The sequence below is a fragment of the Dermacentor andersoni genome, chromosome 3 (assembly GCF_023375885.2).
Source record: "Dermacentor andersoni chromosome 3, qqDerAnde1_hic_scaffold, whole genome shotgun sequence".
NCBI classification, from domain to species: Eukaryota; Metazoa; Arthropoda; class Arachnida; order Ixodida; family Ixodidae; genus Dermacentor; species Dermacentor andersoni.
Window position 1 is genome coordinate 47,345,551 of NC_092816.1, and position 16,013 is coordinate 47,361,563.

Consider the following 16,013-nt stretch of genomic DNA (forward strand, 5'->3'; position numbering starts at 1 on the left):
CGTCACAAACCCCAAATAATTCGCCACCTATAGGTTAAACTGAAACACCAATTTCAAATGTCGATGATTGCCGCTATTACCTGGCGATTTCCAGGGTTTCTTTAGTCTGAAAAGCAGACGTTAGCTTCGCCGCCGGCTTGACGTGCTGCTCCAGACGAGTGAAAATTGACGGGCCGCTGTAGACTCCATGCGCCGCACATGTACTGAGTCGTTTACGAAGTCGCATTCACCCGGTATGATTTAGTGATATGATGGTGTGGCAATATAACCCGCATGTTGCATAGGTTGGCATGGCATACGTATACCTAAATGTTTATGGAACTTCGCGGCGATGCCGACGACGACGGCAAAAAGAGATTGCTCGGAGTGTCCATATATAATTGCTATCGCAATAAACAAAGAAAGGCATGTCACCCGAAACCGGCGCGAGAGAAGACAAGGACAACGCACGCCGTAGACGTATTTGTGTGCACTGAAATTAGGGCACTAAAGATGACAATGTTGCACGATATTTTATTTGGATGGCAATTATGTGGACGCTCCAAGCGAACGTTTGCCGTCGGCGTCGCCGTACGGTTCCGCATATATTTAGGCATATATACGCTGTATGCCATGGGATGCGGTACATGGCCTTTATATTGACACAACATTTTGTCACTAAAGTTGATCATACCAGGTCTTACATTCATGACAAAATTATTCCTCAGAATTGTCAGAATGGCAACCCACAAACAAATGTCACGAAAAAAAAAAAAACGCCGACAGCGCATACCTTCTATCTTAAATCTTCTCAGGCTTAAACATTAGAAGAGCGAAGAAATAACAGAGCACAAACCTGAAAAGAATGATTTCATTGGCGCGGCTGTGCACAACCTCTGGGATCGGCCCAGGAAAGAGGTTTGAAACATACCGGATACGGGAAAAGTGGTGGTAAGGTCACTAAGAAATATGTTGGCTTTAATTCATAATGATAAATGAAATTATCCGATGGTCGGATTGAAACAAAGGAGCCATAGCACAACGGCTGGCGTTTACTTTGTCAGCTTACGTTTACTTCAATTTCATACAGTCACTATGGCTACGAGTCTTACATTTCGTGTAATATTCTAACATGCTGCTATCGCATGCATTACTTCGCCGTTATGACGAAACTATGATATTTTTGCAGTAGTTGCGTTATTTCTTTCGTTTCATTGGCAGACCTTACATTTGTTTCCAGACCCTCTATACCTTTTATTCATGCCGTGTGTCATACCCCCTCATTTCTTTTTTTTTCTTTTTTTTACGCGCATGTACGCCAACGTTTTCTTTTGTGTCGACTTCGGCGACGCACCTTTCTTTTTTCTTTTTTTTTGCCTAAGAGGTCAGGTGGGTCGATCTGGGATATTGTGCAGTCTATGGTGCAACATGAATAATTCATTAAGATACGAGTGCTAATTACATCCGTATACCGCTAATTTTACTTATACTCTGCGACTTATTCTCGCTCCTTGTTTCCTTGAGACCTAAATGTTGATACCTTTAATCCACTACTCTCTACGACACTCTGGACGCGCGAAAGGGCCCGTTTCTTGACCGGAAGGCCAGATAGATGCCCAAACTCCACGTATACACCAAACCCGTGTGAAGTAGCCAAATAAGATCTGCCTTCAAAAAAATAAATAATAATAATAAAGAGAGAGAGAGAGAGAGAGAGAGCTGTTCCGTCTAAACGGAGGCAGTCGGGCTTTGTTTGTAAGGGACCAAATAATTTAAGGACTACATGGGTTTAGCCTGACGTTTGCAGTGCGCTCATATCAGACCGTGAAGAGTACGCGCGCCATATTGTGGCATGCACATAGCTGCTCAGCAGGAAGTCATTGATGTGTACGCGCATAGGGCTCGGACCAGCAGCGGAAGCGAGAGCGCTGCTCTGACTGCGGCAGAACCTCTTGAGCGAAGTTTCGCCGTGCGTCTTATCCTCGTCGCTTTTGCAGCCAAAAATGTACTGAGCCTCTATGGATGCCTTCCAACTAGGAAAAACAAGGAAAACCTCACGCGCGGACCGCGCATGCGTCGTCGATAACAGGACAGCACGACAACGCCGACGACGGCACGAATGCGAGTGTCCGCATTCCGAGAGGCCCTCGTTCTTCAGCAGCAAGTGTCCCAATTCGGAATGACAAACGGGAGACGTACGCAATACGCCTGGTTTATTTTTTTGCTTTTGATCGTGCATCCGTTTCTTCCTGCGATTTTGGGACCAGCGGGCCTCTTTAGTAGCCGGTGTTCACATTTGTAATCGCAGTCAGTAAACAAGAGACGTCTTACGCAAACCGACAGGCCCGTATAAACGAAAAAAAAAAGAAAAGAAAGAAACGTTGCCTCTCGTTTCTCGAGCTATCCTTTCCTCCCCAAGCTCGCTTGACGTGCCCTACTTACAAGAGGCGCAATAAGCCAAGCCGGTGGCGGGAGCCGCATACCGAGAGTGATACGCATTCCTTTCCCAGCGTTCTCGTGTATCCAAACGTCGCATCCTCTTTTTTTTTTTTCCCCTCCGTATATACTTCGCAGAAGTATGGGCGTATACACACAGAGCACTCGTTCCCTCCCTGAAGTGTTTATGTATATGCGAGCGTAAATCGTCGGCTGACTGTTCGGCATCTCGCTGCCGTTCTATGCAGCGCCTCTCGCAGCTGCTGTCGGTCAGGAAAAGGACTGCGCCTCGAATAAAAGAAACGTGCAGACGATCTGTGCACCTCGCGGTGACGTTTCCGTTGTCGCAAAAATAGACAGGTTGCGCAGGAATTCGACGTTGTTTTGGGGGTCGATGATAAGGAAGTACAGAATTAACGTGCCGAGCGCATAATTAGGCAGCGTCTTGCGTCGAATGAGAGAAGGTGAGCGAGGACTCTGAAAAACACGTGCCTATGTAAGTGAGTGTGCGTACGACATCGATATCTCATAATCGTCGCTTCATCAGCGATTATGTGACCACGAGCGCTAACCACTAAAAGGGGTGAAAGCCAATGCAGTCGTGTCACCCTGCGCTGTATAAAGTAATTCCACCAGTTTTCCCAGCTCGACGTATTAGAGGGCCAGAGAGTGCGTTCGCGTTTTCCTGCAGAGTTGCAGCGTGAAGGCGCAGTTAAGGACGGTGGATCGCATAGTTAGCAATAGTTAGTGACAAAGGGGCTCTCGCTTCGGCATACATAGGCCTCAGTTCTTTGTGGTGAAACACGGCGCACAGCGGCCAACTCTTACCCAAGGTAGACGGGCCAACATGAACCGAACTGGCAAGTTCTCTTGCCATTTCTTGCAGTACTGCACGTTATTAAGGGCCAACGTACAATTTTATTTACTGCACCTGTAGGAGGAGACTCTTGATTCATCCCGCACACATCGTATACCTGCCTTTCAATCGTCTCTCTTATTGAAAGCGTCACGTCGCGCCGAAGGCGCATGCCGTAGGTTTCCGGAAGTGGGCCGCCACGAAGAGTATACCTTCCCTTTGTGCGTTTGCATACAGACGAAGGTTGGAAAGGCACATCCTTCCGAAGTATCAAACTTTATCGCGCTCCTTTGTGCCCACTGCTTCGGAGGCGTGATATGCGAGGCAGCGCGAGAGATTCAGCCTCGTCGTCTCACGAGTTTTTTTTTTATGCCATCCCGACCTTGATGCGCTACTTCGCGTGTTGATAAACTGCGCATACGCGATCGAACGTTTCAATGACGACCGTTTAAAAGCGAAAAAAGAAAAGAAGAAGTTTGAGGAAACGTTGATGCAGCATTTGGAGAGGGAAAAATAATTAGCGGCGAATAGACCAGACGTGCGCGGAGGAGTTCGCCGGGTACAAAGAGGATCGCAGGACGCGCATAAATTTAAAAAAAAAAAAGTACGCAACCGGAAAGAAAATGAGAGAGTCGAGACGGGTTGACAAACGCGAGGCGCTATCCGCAAGGCCCGCATGCTTGCGACGGCCAAGGTCAAGTCGAACGAGGCTCCGGTCTCGAAGCAAGGACGACAAGCGTTGTCGGTGTGGAACGAAAAACGAGCAAACGGAAAACGAGACTTCAGCGTGTGGCGCGAGCAATGGAAAGTAGCGGCGGCATGGTCGCGTCTGAACAGCTTGGGTATGCGGGCAGGTGTGAGGTGAAAAGGGGATCTGGCATCTCGCGAGAGGACATCGGGAAAGGCATATAGAATACAACACCCGAAAGCATATCGCTCCGGCATCACCAGTACGCGTCGTTAGCGGGGCGTTTGTTGCGCAGTATTTCTCGGAGGAAAGCTTTTTCCCTCAACGCGTTGCAGATGCAGCGATCGAGGTTCTGGTTCGGGAGGAGGCTGGGCTCCGTTAGCGTGAAAAAGGGGGGGAGGCGGCAGTACGAAAGTTAGAGGGGCGGGCCCGAGGGGGAGGGGGGGGAGGGGACGTTGCAGAGGGAGGCATATATGACGTTATGCAACGCGCTTGCAGACGATGCACCGAGTGCCGTTCGAGAAGCACGCGTGTTGCATACATACATCTCCCGCACCCGCACGGCGCATGCATGCCGGCAGTTCTAGTTCTCTTTCCCATCTTTCTCCCTTTCTTTTTTTTCCCGCGGAGTCCTGCCGAAGAGCCGTCGCAGCCGGCGACGTCTTCTGTTGTGCTACGCGCCATAGACAGACCCCTGTAAGACCCCTGGCGAATCCATCCGTGCCACGGGCGTCGTAGCTGGCCTGGCCGCGTGCGTGCCTGGCAGCGGCTGCTTTCCCACGGTCCTCCGCGGCTCTCTTGGAGCGGAGGCTCGCGCGCGGCGCCCCCCGCGGCGGCGACGGTTCGTGCGAACCCCGCGGGCACCGCACAGCGCTCGGCAACAACAGCGATACGCCACACTTGTGTTCGCCAGCCCCCGTGGCAAAAGAACGGCACTTCGCGCATAGCGGCACAGGCGAGGGGAGGAGAGGTGTGCGTGCGTGTTGTCTGTGTGTGCGTGTGTGGAGTAGAGGGGGCTGGATGTGTAATACGTTCCTGAGGTACCCTTCTGACCTTTCTCGCTTGCTAATCTTTAGCGGTAAGGCTACCGGTGCTTCTGTACTTCATCCTCCGGCACACAGCGTTCACCCAAAGCCAACGTTGTCGGTCATGACGATACCACAAGATAAGGTAGCCGTTGTCTTAAAAAGAAGAAGAAGAAGGAAAGAAACTAGTGTGTCACGTGAGGAAACCGATCCTTTCGCCGCCTTACTGTTGCTAGGAATATTGTAACTACATCCGCGAAGGCCTGGACTGAACAGATCCTGTTAATATTTCGTTAGGTGCCTCGACTGTGGCATTCAGCTACGAGTATGCTTTATCGAGTCCAACCGATTGCCCTCTGAAATTTACCTCTCTCTCTCCGTCTGTTTTTTGTTACTTTTGAATAACGATTATTGATTTTTACTGTGGCTATTCTCTTAATTTCGACAGGTAATTTCACCTTTACAAAGCATTACCATGAGAATCAGTTTTTAATAAAAAGTTGGAATAATTCATCCATTTCTTGGCCAATGCCGCCGCATGTTTGATGACTTCCCTGCAATCTTTCTCGGGAGGACAAAGTTTCTCTCCATACACTTCAAGCTGGGTGCCGCCCTTACAGGAACCATTACTTATACCCGGGGTCAATCGCATGAAGATAATGTCGAGTGTCCAAAGTACTCCGTTCCGGCGTCGGTAGCTCACGCCCGCCGTCCACGTTGGGTGTAACCAGGGTCTAAGACAGTCCGCGAACGGGTACATAAGGGTGTGAAGTTGGGAACTGATCATCCTGAAGACTGTGTACGAACGGCGGCTCATAACACACTTTATAAGACGCTTCTAACGCGATGACGTCAAGGGCACCGTGTCGCAGAAAATACGGCTTCTCGGAAAACGTTTATTTCGGCAAAACACGATACGAGCATTGAGTCACAATGACGCCACATTTTCTGTGATTAGAAACATTTATTTCGACAAGAGACGATACGAGCGCTGAGCCACAATAACGGCACAATTCCACCAGGACGATAACATACACAAAAAATAAAGAGACCGAAACGCGGCACGTTTTCAATGTATTGTCCGAGTTCTCACTCACCAACATATAATCACATATACTCTCGGAAAGGCGCAGTTAGACACAAGCTAAATGTCACAAGTATAAAATGATGTTCCATATATACAATGTACGCACACAATGGTTATGTACAATGACGATGTGACAGAACACTTTACACAATCTTGAAGCGATGTGCACGAGATGTATATATACAAAAAATGATCATGTATACGAGAGCACACACACACAGAAATCACGGGCGCCTACATTAATTCTATGTGCCTTAAATTGATACTTCTGATGGCCTGGCGACAAGAACCAGGCTGGCCGAAAATTAAGCCATACCCGGCCATCAGCCACAGAGAGGAAACGGCATGACCACTGTCGAAGGAACTCTTCTTCTCCAAGGAAAAAGCAACTCTTCTAACAGAAACGACAGTAGCTCAGAGTAGAGCCTCCCCAGAAGCGGAAACAGAGCGCAGCGACGATGCCCCGCAGCAAGTGCCTCGCACCGGTTACGCCGCAGACAAAAGGCCCCCGCAGCAATTAAATGTCGTGAGAAGCGGTCACGTGAGCAGCGACACTTTGGTCCAGTTGCAGTAACGCTTTGCCGAACCCCAATCGACGCCGAATAGCCAGTTTCGCAGAAAACAGAAAATGCTTCGCATAACATTGATTGCAACAGTGCGTGGGGTTCTACCTAAAGCATTTTCTCTGTTTCATGATGCAAACCTCGCTTCACCTGCTTTCCACTTTCTTTTGCTATCGTTCGAGCACAGACCGCTACACGTAAAGGTGCGCATTCTGTTGTAAACATATCCCTCACTCTCTTCTCTCACTACCCCACCAATACTAATAAAGAAAAAAGAAATCTGCGGTAGGGGCATACGGCAGGTGTTGGCGGCAGTGGAGCTGACTCTCTCCATCGTTGGTACTACATACGCTGCTGGAGTTGCGTGCAGTCGAACGCGGCCTTGCGCAACCTTGGGGGAATCGTCTGTATACAATGACGCTTCCTTTTTCACCTCTTTTATGTTCTTCCTCTCTCTGACGTGTATAGTTGCCGCCTTGAAAGCATGCCGGTGCAAGCGCAGAAACGGGCGCATGCGCGGCGCCCCCCGGACTGCCGTCTTTTACAGCGGAAAGCTTCGAGACAGGGTGTCGCGAACCGCGGCGCGAGCCTGTAGGGGCTCCACCCCATGTGCAACAACCGCTCCGCAGGCACATACATGTATGTATGTATGTATGTATGTATGTATGTATGTATGTATGTATGTACGCATGTATGTATGTATGTGTGTACGTATGTATGTATGTATGTATGTATGTATGTATGTATGTACGTACACATGTATGTATGTATGTATGTATGTATGTATGTATGTATGTATGTATGTATGTATGTATGTGTGTATGTATGTATGTATGTATGTATGTGTGTATGTATGTATGTATGTATGTATGTATGTACGCATGTATGTATGTATGTGTGTACGTATGTATGTATGTATGTATGTACGTACACATGTATGTATGTATGTATGTATGTATGTATGTATGTATGTATGTATGTATGTGTGTATGTATGTATGTATGTATGTATGTGTGTATGTATGTATGTATGTATGTATGTATGTATGTATGTATGTATGTATGTATGTACGTACGCATGTATATATGTGTGTATGTATGTATGTATGTATGTATGTATGTATGTATGTATGTACGTACGTACGCATGTATATATGTGTGTATGTATGTATGTATGTATGTATGTATGTATGTATGTATGCATGCCAGGCACGTACCTAAGAAGGAGCCCGGGTACTTGGAAGATAATTCCGATCTTCAACGCACCCGATCGGATCGGATTCAAGTTTCTAACTTGTTAGAAAACTATTGTCTCATTTCAATACTCTCTACAATTAACACAGTGCTCGAGAAGCTTATAGTCAAGCGCATAACTAAGTTCCTGACAAAATACATTATACTAACACCTCATCAGCACGAATTTCGCCCAAACAAGTCGGCCAGGACCGCAGCTACTTATGTTACAAACTATATTAACACTTGTCTTAATAATCCCGAAGCAGTAAGTGGCACATTCCTGGACATTAAAAAAGGCGATCGACACCGTCGATCATCAGATCCTGCTAAAAATACTGCAATGTTATGGATTTCGAGAAGAGAGTTTATATTTCTTTCAGAATTACCTAGAAGAAAGATACCAGGGCGTACATTTGGAAAATGTCTCGTCTGACTTCCTTCCCATTACACACGGCGTTTTGGGTCAGTTTTGGGTCCAATACGATTTTCCTTGTACACAAACGACCTACCCCAAAGGCTTGATAAGGGTGAGGCAATAATGTATGTTCGCAGCCGGCTCAGCCATGCATGCTTTGCTTTATATCAGGCGCGTCAGCATTTTCCCACATGTACACTACGAATGATTTACTTTAGTATTTTTCATAGTCATTTAACCTACTGTATTGAGGCATGGGGGCACACGTATTCATCTTAGCTAGATCCAGTAATCAAACTGCAGAAAAGAGCGCTCCGAAATATGTCCTCTGGTTATACGGAACACACAAAACCGCTATTCAAAAATATAAATAATAATAAATTAAAAAGAAATAAAAAAATGAAGACTTACATTATGTCATTCCACATTGACAGGGACTTCAAAACAGCGTGCTCAGTTCATGCCATACTTTCGGACAATAATCTCCTTCCAAGTGCCATTTTCATTAGACCACACAGACACACGAGAACACAACTGAACAGAAATTTTAACGTACCACCTGTTCGCAACTTGTGCGGTAGGCGCAGGTTAGCCTACATTGGAACGAAAATATGGAATTATCTTCCAAAGAAGATAAAAGAGAGTCCAAGATTTTCGTATGGTCTTAAGCTATTTATAATTAATTATCAATATGTTTCTACATTGCAATAGTAACGGATTTTGCTATTGTTGGTTTTTCCCTTAATGTATAACGAACTTATTTATATCATGTCAACAACAATGTTAGCGGAATCTGTACTTGTAAATCTGATTACCTGTTGACATGAGTTCCAATGGTGTTTTGTATTCATTTTCATGGACCCAGAACTAGCAGTATCGCTAAGGGCCCAGGTGATTTACAGAAACATGTGCGATCATAAATAGAAATGAACTGAACTGAAACTAAAAAAAAAAAAGAAAATTGTGAAGATTTTGTACTCAACATTGAGAAGCGTGATCGGCCTCCATTCCTCTGGACGAACTGATGATGGATCGTGCTTAGGTATCACCACAATACGAACGTCACGAAAACTAGTCGGGAATTCAAAGTTCTCAAAGCAGCGACATATAACAGATACGAAAGTGGCACCAATATCTTCCCATGACGTTGGATAAAACTCAAACGGTAACCCGTCCGGCCCTGGGGCCGAGCCTCGCTTGATGGAGGATAATGCTGCCTTCACTTCATCAGCTGTTGGTCGTGCACAAAGACGGTCAGCTACCTCAGGTGGAACCTGAGGCTGCCCACTAAGCAGTGTTCGGGACCCTCGAGAGCCAGGATCTATTTGCATAGTCGTACGCGCCATGTTTTCAAATTGCGATACAGAGAGCGAATAGTCACGCGCGGGAAGTGACGTAACAGGAAGTGCTCTCGGGGCCGCCAAGCCGAAAGCGTTCTCCTGTCTAAAAAGCGAGTTTCATGCAAAGCGCAGAACTTCAGGGTGCGCACAAGGATTACATTTGTATCGCCAAGCATCAGCTGACAAAGACGACGCCGCGATGAGGCGTTGGAAACGCCTCCGTAGCTCACACTGCCCTGACCGCATCAGCGGAGTCGGTTGATTGACCCGAAGGGCAATACGGAGCTTCGTGGCAGTATCCGCCAGTTCTTCTGACGTACGTCGTCTGAGTGCACGGTCTTCAACTTAACAATGCGGACACCACTGCACCTTGAGCGCGTCCCATGGCTCTGGGTCAGATCTAGAGAGGTGCGCAAGACTCTTGACAAACAAGAGCGCGAGTGCACGTCATGTAGAACGCGGTTGTCGAGGCCCCAAGGTTTTACTGATGAGGTAGCAGGGAAGAAAATTTCAAGTATAACTGGCCTGTGATAGGAAATATGAACGGGAGATGAAGGTAAAGTTGGGAGACATATTGAGCTAAATTGGTTGGCACATAGGCACGGTCCAACCTGCTTCACGACGTGCCACGTCGCCACGTCCAGACAAATGAAGAACCATGAAAAAGTCGATATGTATCCAGCAACGAAAAGTGCTGGACGAGGCGACGCAACTCCCGTGCGTTCCAATAAGGGCGACCCCAGCCCGGGCCTTGCACATCAGTTCGTGTGTCTAAAACGCAGTTAAAATCCCCAACAAGAACCACGTGACGACCGTCCACGAAATACACGTCCAGGTCACGAAAAAAATAATTGGACTTAGTGACTTGAGCGGGCCCGTAGATGCACAAAATACGTAACCTAAATGGGGAAAGCCAAATGCCAATATCCGCGCCGTCCCATCATAAAGAACATGATGATCTCGCAAGAGAGCTCTGTTGACAATAATAATACCGACTCCACTAAAGCGTGATGTCGCGAAAGAGAAAAAACAATCTAGGTTGAAAGTGCGTTTGAAGGCGAGAGCATGTCCAATGGTGAAAAAATTTGTTTCTTGCAAACACAGAATGTCACAGTTTTCGGCACAGGCCACGCTAATAATTTCGGCTTGTTTTATAGGAGTTCGGAACCGCTGTGCGTTTAATGAAATAATATTCAGGGTGTCAGCTATATTTAATTAAAGGCATCACTGAACTGACCTGGTCGTGTTGTTCAAGTCGGCGCCCCCTGGAACAAGTCCGGGGGACGTGAGTACACATGTCACTTCTTCGACCCTCTCGAAGAGGGCCGAGGTTTTTCGGGCCGCTGTAACTCGGCGCGGCGATCCGGGCCGCCGTCCGAGCCAGAGGCTGACGCATGGACACGCTTTACGTCTCGTGGAGCAGCCATTTCTATGTCGAGTTCATCCAGGCTTGGTGAGAGTCCAACGCTGCTATCAACTCCGAGGCTGAAGCTATTTTCAGATGACGATGATGCTGGTAGCGGTAGGGCGGTGGGATTGATTTCATCGCCGCCGACAACTTCGGCAGCCGGGGCCTCATTCAGATGCAACGGATGCGGCGTTGCAGGCAACGTGATTGAGGCGGATGAAGCCACAGCAGATTTCGTGGGTGCATTGACTGTAGTAATATCAGGTTCAGGTGTTGTAGCCGTGTTCAAAGCCTCGGTGTGATCAGGAGGAATGTTGGCAGAAGCCGATGTGGAGGCGCTATCGGCCACAGCATGCGTGTCCTTCGTAGCTTGAAGGCCAGCGAACATGGCGCGTTGTGGCTGCCCGAGCTTCATGCCTCTTTATCATTTGCCGACGCTGGTTGGTGCGGTGTCAGGGCAATCTCTTTGGTGGCGTCGTCACGCGCAGTCGCGACTGCAGCTGACGCCAGCGGCGAGGGGGGAAAGGCACCAGCAGTAGCGTGTGAATATGAACGCCGCACAGGGCACACGACCGCAGGGTGACCATGCCCGCAACGCCGACAAGGACGGTCACAACCGTTGCGACAAGGACTGTCACAACGACAAGAGGAGACAGGTTACGTTGGTGACCTGTGCGACGACAGGAACGACAGGACAACGCTCTCCGCCGATCACAAGGCAGCCAGCACCGACGATTAGTCACGGAATCCATGCTCTTGACGGTGACTTCGAAGTTGAGGCATCCCATGTGCATCCCAACCATTGTGCATCCATGTGCATCCCTGTGCAACCATGTGCATCCCAACCATTGAGGCCGTCGCGTCGACGGCGGTCTCGGGACCATTCACCGTACGGACAACAGCATAGAAGACGTGGGCCTTCGAGGGAGTCCACTACGCTGTAGGCACCATGGCGTGAGAGGTGGACGTGCCCGACCTGGAACACGCAGGGACGTAAGCAGAGACTGATGATGATGATGCTGCTGCTGCTGATGATGATGATGATGTCCTTGATGAGTTTGGTGGCGCTTACCCACTCACGGGGATTGGCTAAGAGTCGGGCAGACTTTGCTTATGTGTTCAGAAAATGGAGGTAAAATCTATAATTTTGTTACATAAATTCTTGTTCCGTTGTCCGTCTTCTTCTTCGTCTGATATGCAGAACCTTGCTGCAAAGTGCCTGATCATATTGTCCCTGGTGGAATTCTGACTGCGAGCGAGATTTTAGACGTAGAAAAGCTGTGTGAAAAAAGCTTTTATACAACCAATGTCCTGTTAATTCGGCTGATTATACGTATATAGCTACCACATTTAAACGAACAGTCTCAAAAGCTAAGGAGGATTATGATTCCAGGCACTACACTTATCTTTCGAAGTCTAGCAATAAAAAAGCCCTGTTTCAATTTCTTCGATCTCGTAAAGCTATACCGGCCCCCGTGAACGTCGAATCTGTCGTTCTATCAACAAAAGAATTATGAGAAGCACTTGAGAAAATTGCTCAAGGGCTTGCGCGACCTTTCAAACATAAATTGCCGATAGGACTAAGAAACCTCCCTTGGTGGACGACTTTGTAACAGTAACATCGACAGAGCTTGAAGGCATTATTAGTTCGTTACCGGCGTCAGCCCCCGGTCCAGATGGAATTACAACAGGAATGCTAAAAGCTTTATTTGATTATGCCCCTCAGGACCTGCTAAACGTAATAAATTTCTATCTCAAGAATTCATGGGTTCCGAGAGAGTGGAGAGTAGCTAAAATTATTCCACTATTAAAGAAAAAATCATCTGGACTTGACTTAGAAAACGTAAGACCAATTTCTCTTACTTCCAATGTCGTCAAATTAATAGAAAGGGTTCTTCACGGCCGTATAACAAATTTTATGCAGGATGATACCCTTCTCAGTCCTTGTCAGATTGGATTTCGTCCTGGCCACTCCATATGTTGCGCCCATGTAGATTTAGAAAGCCACATTAAACTTGCTCGCCGCAAACGAGAGTACGCAGCTTTGGTGACGCTAGATGTATCAAAAGCATACGACTCTGTAGAACATTGTATTCTATTCGATAAGCTTCAGTCTACGAATTTTCCAAAAGATATAACCGCTTGGATCTATTAATTTATAAGGGATAGAGCGTTTTATTGTTACCAACACGGTATTTCGACGTCTAAACACAAGCAGACAGAAGGTGTGCCACAGGGTTTCGTTCTTTCCCCTATATTATTTAACATTTTGCTAAGCACAATTCCTTTGTCTTCGGAAGTACATGTTTATATCTATGCGGACGATATCGCATTTTTTATAGTCTACGAATTTCCCAAAATATATAACCGCTTAGATCTATTAATTTATAAGGGATAGAGAGTTTTATTGTTACCAACACGGTATTTCGACGTCTAAACACAAGCAGACAAGAGGTGTACCACAGGATTCCGTTCTTTCCCCTATATTATTTAACATCTTGCTAAGCACAATTTCTTTGTCTCCGGAAGTACATGTTTATATTTATGCGGAAGATATCGCATTTTTAAATCCGCAACTAATATACATTCACTGCAAAATTGTTTAGGAATGCTGGAGACATGGCTAGAGGGGTTATGTATGTCATTAAATATTAGCAAAAGTACGGTCTTAGTATTCCCATTAACCGCACAGGTACATATATCTCTACAATACCGACAGGAAATCATTGCTCAAGTTTACGAAGTCAAGTACCTTGGTGTTATTTACGATGGCAAACTCACCTGGCGCAGTCATATTGAACACATTAATACAAAGGCAGAACGAGCCGTAGCTATGCTCCGCCGGCTCAGCTACCGTCGCTATGGACTACGCAGGGATACTTTACTGATGATCTATAAAATGTATGTTCGGCCCATATTACAATTCGGCTGCGTGATATTTTCCGGTGGCCCTGCCTACAAGATTAAACATCTCATACATTTAGAAAGAGAAGCTCCACGGTCATGCCTTGGGCTACCTAGATTTGTTTCCAACGCTGTTTTATATCAGGAAGCTCATATACCCACCCTAGATTGCAGATTCCGCATGCTTACGGTTCAGACATCTTTAAATATTTATTACTTTTTAAAAAGACGTACGCAATATGCATTTATCACTGAACCGTCTGAGTTTCTTCAAGTATCCTGGTCGAGATTCCACAGTCCTCAGATAATATTTGTGCAAACACAGTTACAAAAATTGGATGTGTCCACACGCCAAGTTTGCCATTCAAATGATGGCTTACCCGACCTCAAAATTGAGTTCGAGGACATATTTCCAGATCTTGCTACACCATTACCAAGGCCAGATTTAATAAATATATTACACGGCCACCTACACCAGCTAACCACTGACAATGTAATAGCTACTGACGCTTTTGTGTGTAATGAGAAGGCAGAAGTGGGGAGCTTCTCTGAATGTCTTCAGTGGTCCTACTCCCTTCGCCTTCCCGACTTCACACCTATATTTCAAGCAGTATTATTAGCGACTATATTAGCATTACGAAAACTCCCCCAGAATGACCCATTAGCTGTTATTGTCACCGACTCGCTATCTGTATGTACAGCACTAACTGCATCCTTAAATTCAAGAATTCAAAGAACATTTCGTTCGATGGTACCTCCGTACTTAAGGAAAGTATGCTTGCTTTGGGTACCGGGACATCATGGGTTGCACTTAAATGAAATGGCTGATTCACTCACACGAGCATCCCTCAACGGCCCTATCCGGTCTGTTTTGCCGACATCAGCTTATGTCACCGCGGCTATTTGCAGAAATTTCGCTATATCTCAAAACTCTGCAATATCCATGCTAACACCGTCTTCTGAATTCCACCATCTTGGCTTCTCATGGAATAATAATTGATGTCCTTCAAGGCAATTGGAAGTTTAATTCCTTTACAAAATTGAGATGTCGCATACCTCCTCTAAATTTTTACTTACACAGGTCTGGTCTCGCAATGTCCTCTTTATGTTGTTTTTGCAGTGCACCTGAAACTATCGGATATTATTTTCTCTCGTGCTGCCGATTTCTAAGGCAAAGAAAACTATTAGAATACTCATTTACCAAACTTGGGCTATCGCTAACCTCGCCAACCAGTCTTTCTTTTGGGGTGACTTCACTGGGATCAAGCCACAGGGATGCTTTTCTTGCAGTTTACAACTTTATTAGATAGACAGAAAGAGTACCTTGCTGAATTTATAAAAATTATCAATAATTTCTATGAATTGCATTTCTTTGCGTTAAATTATTTTATCAAAATTCTTAACAATTTTTCATTACACGTCTAAATTACAGTTCGATCGTCCCACGCTCCACTATTCAAATATAGTTTCGCTTTACTTCTAAGCAGGCGGTGGCCAGTCCCCCATAGTGGGTAGCGCCACTGCTGAGAATGTTTAGAAAAAGTTCATTTAAAACAGAGGCGATACGAACACTGAGCCACAATCACGGCACAATTCCACAAGGAGGATAACATATAGAAGAAACGAGGGATTGTGCAAACGGCCCGTTCTGAAAGAAGTGTCCGAGTCCTCACTCACTCACATATACCAGCATAGACCCACGGAAAAGCACAGTTACACAGAAACTAGTGGCCACAAGTATAAAAAAGATGTTCCATATATACAGCGTACACAATGGTTATGTACAATGATGATATCACAGAGAAACTTTATACAATTTTGAAGTGATGCTATGAGATGTGTATATACAAAATGATCATGTACAAAAGAGCACGCACACAAACATGTTACTGACAAGGAATTTATTGACCCGTAGGCACGCTTACAACTGTGGTATGAAAGAAAAGTACAATATAAAGTACATCACATGTAATATATCATACTTGATGTAAACAGAACAGATTAACAAATGAAACAATAAATGGTGTCTACGTGACATAGACCGGACAAGACCAGTGCCTACTTCGAAGCGGAATTC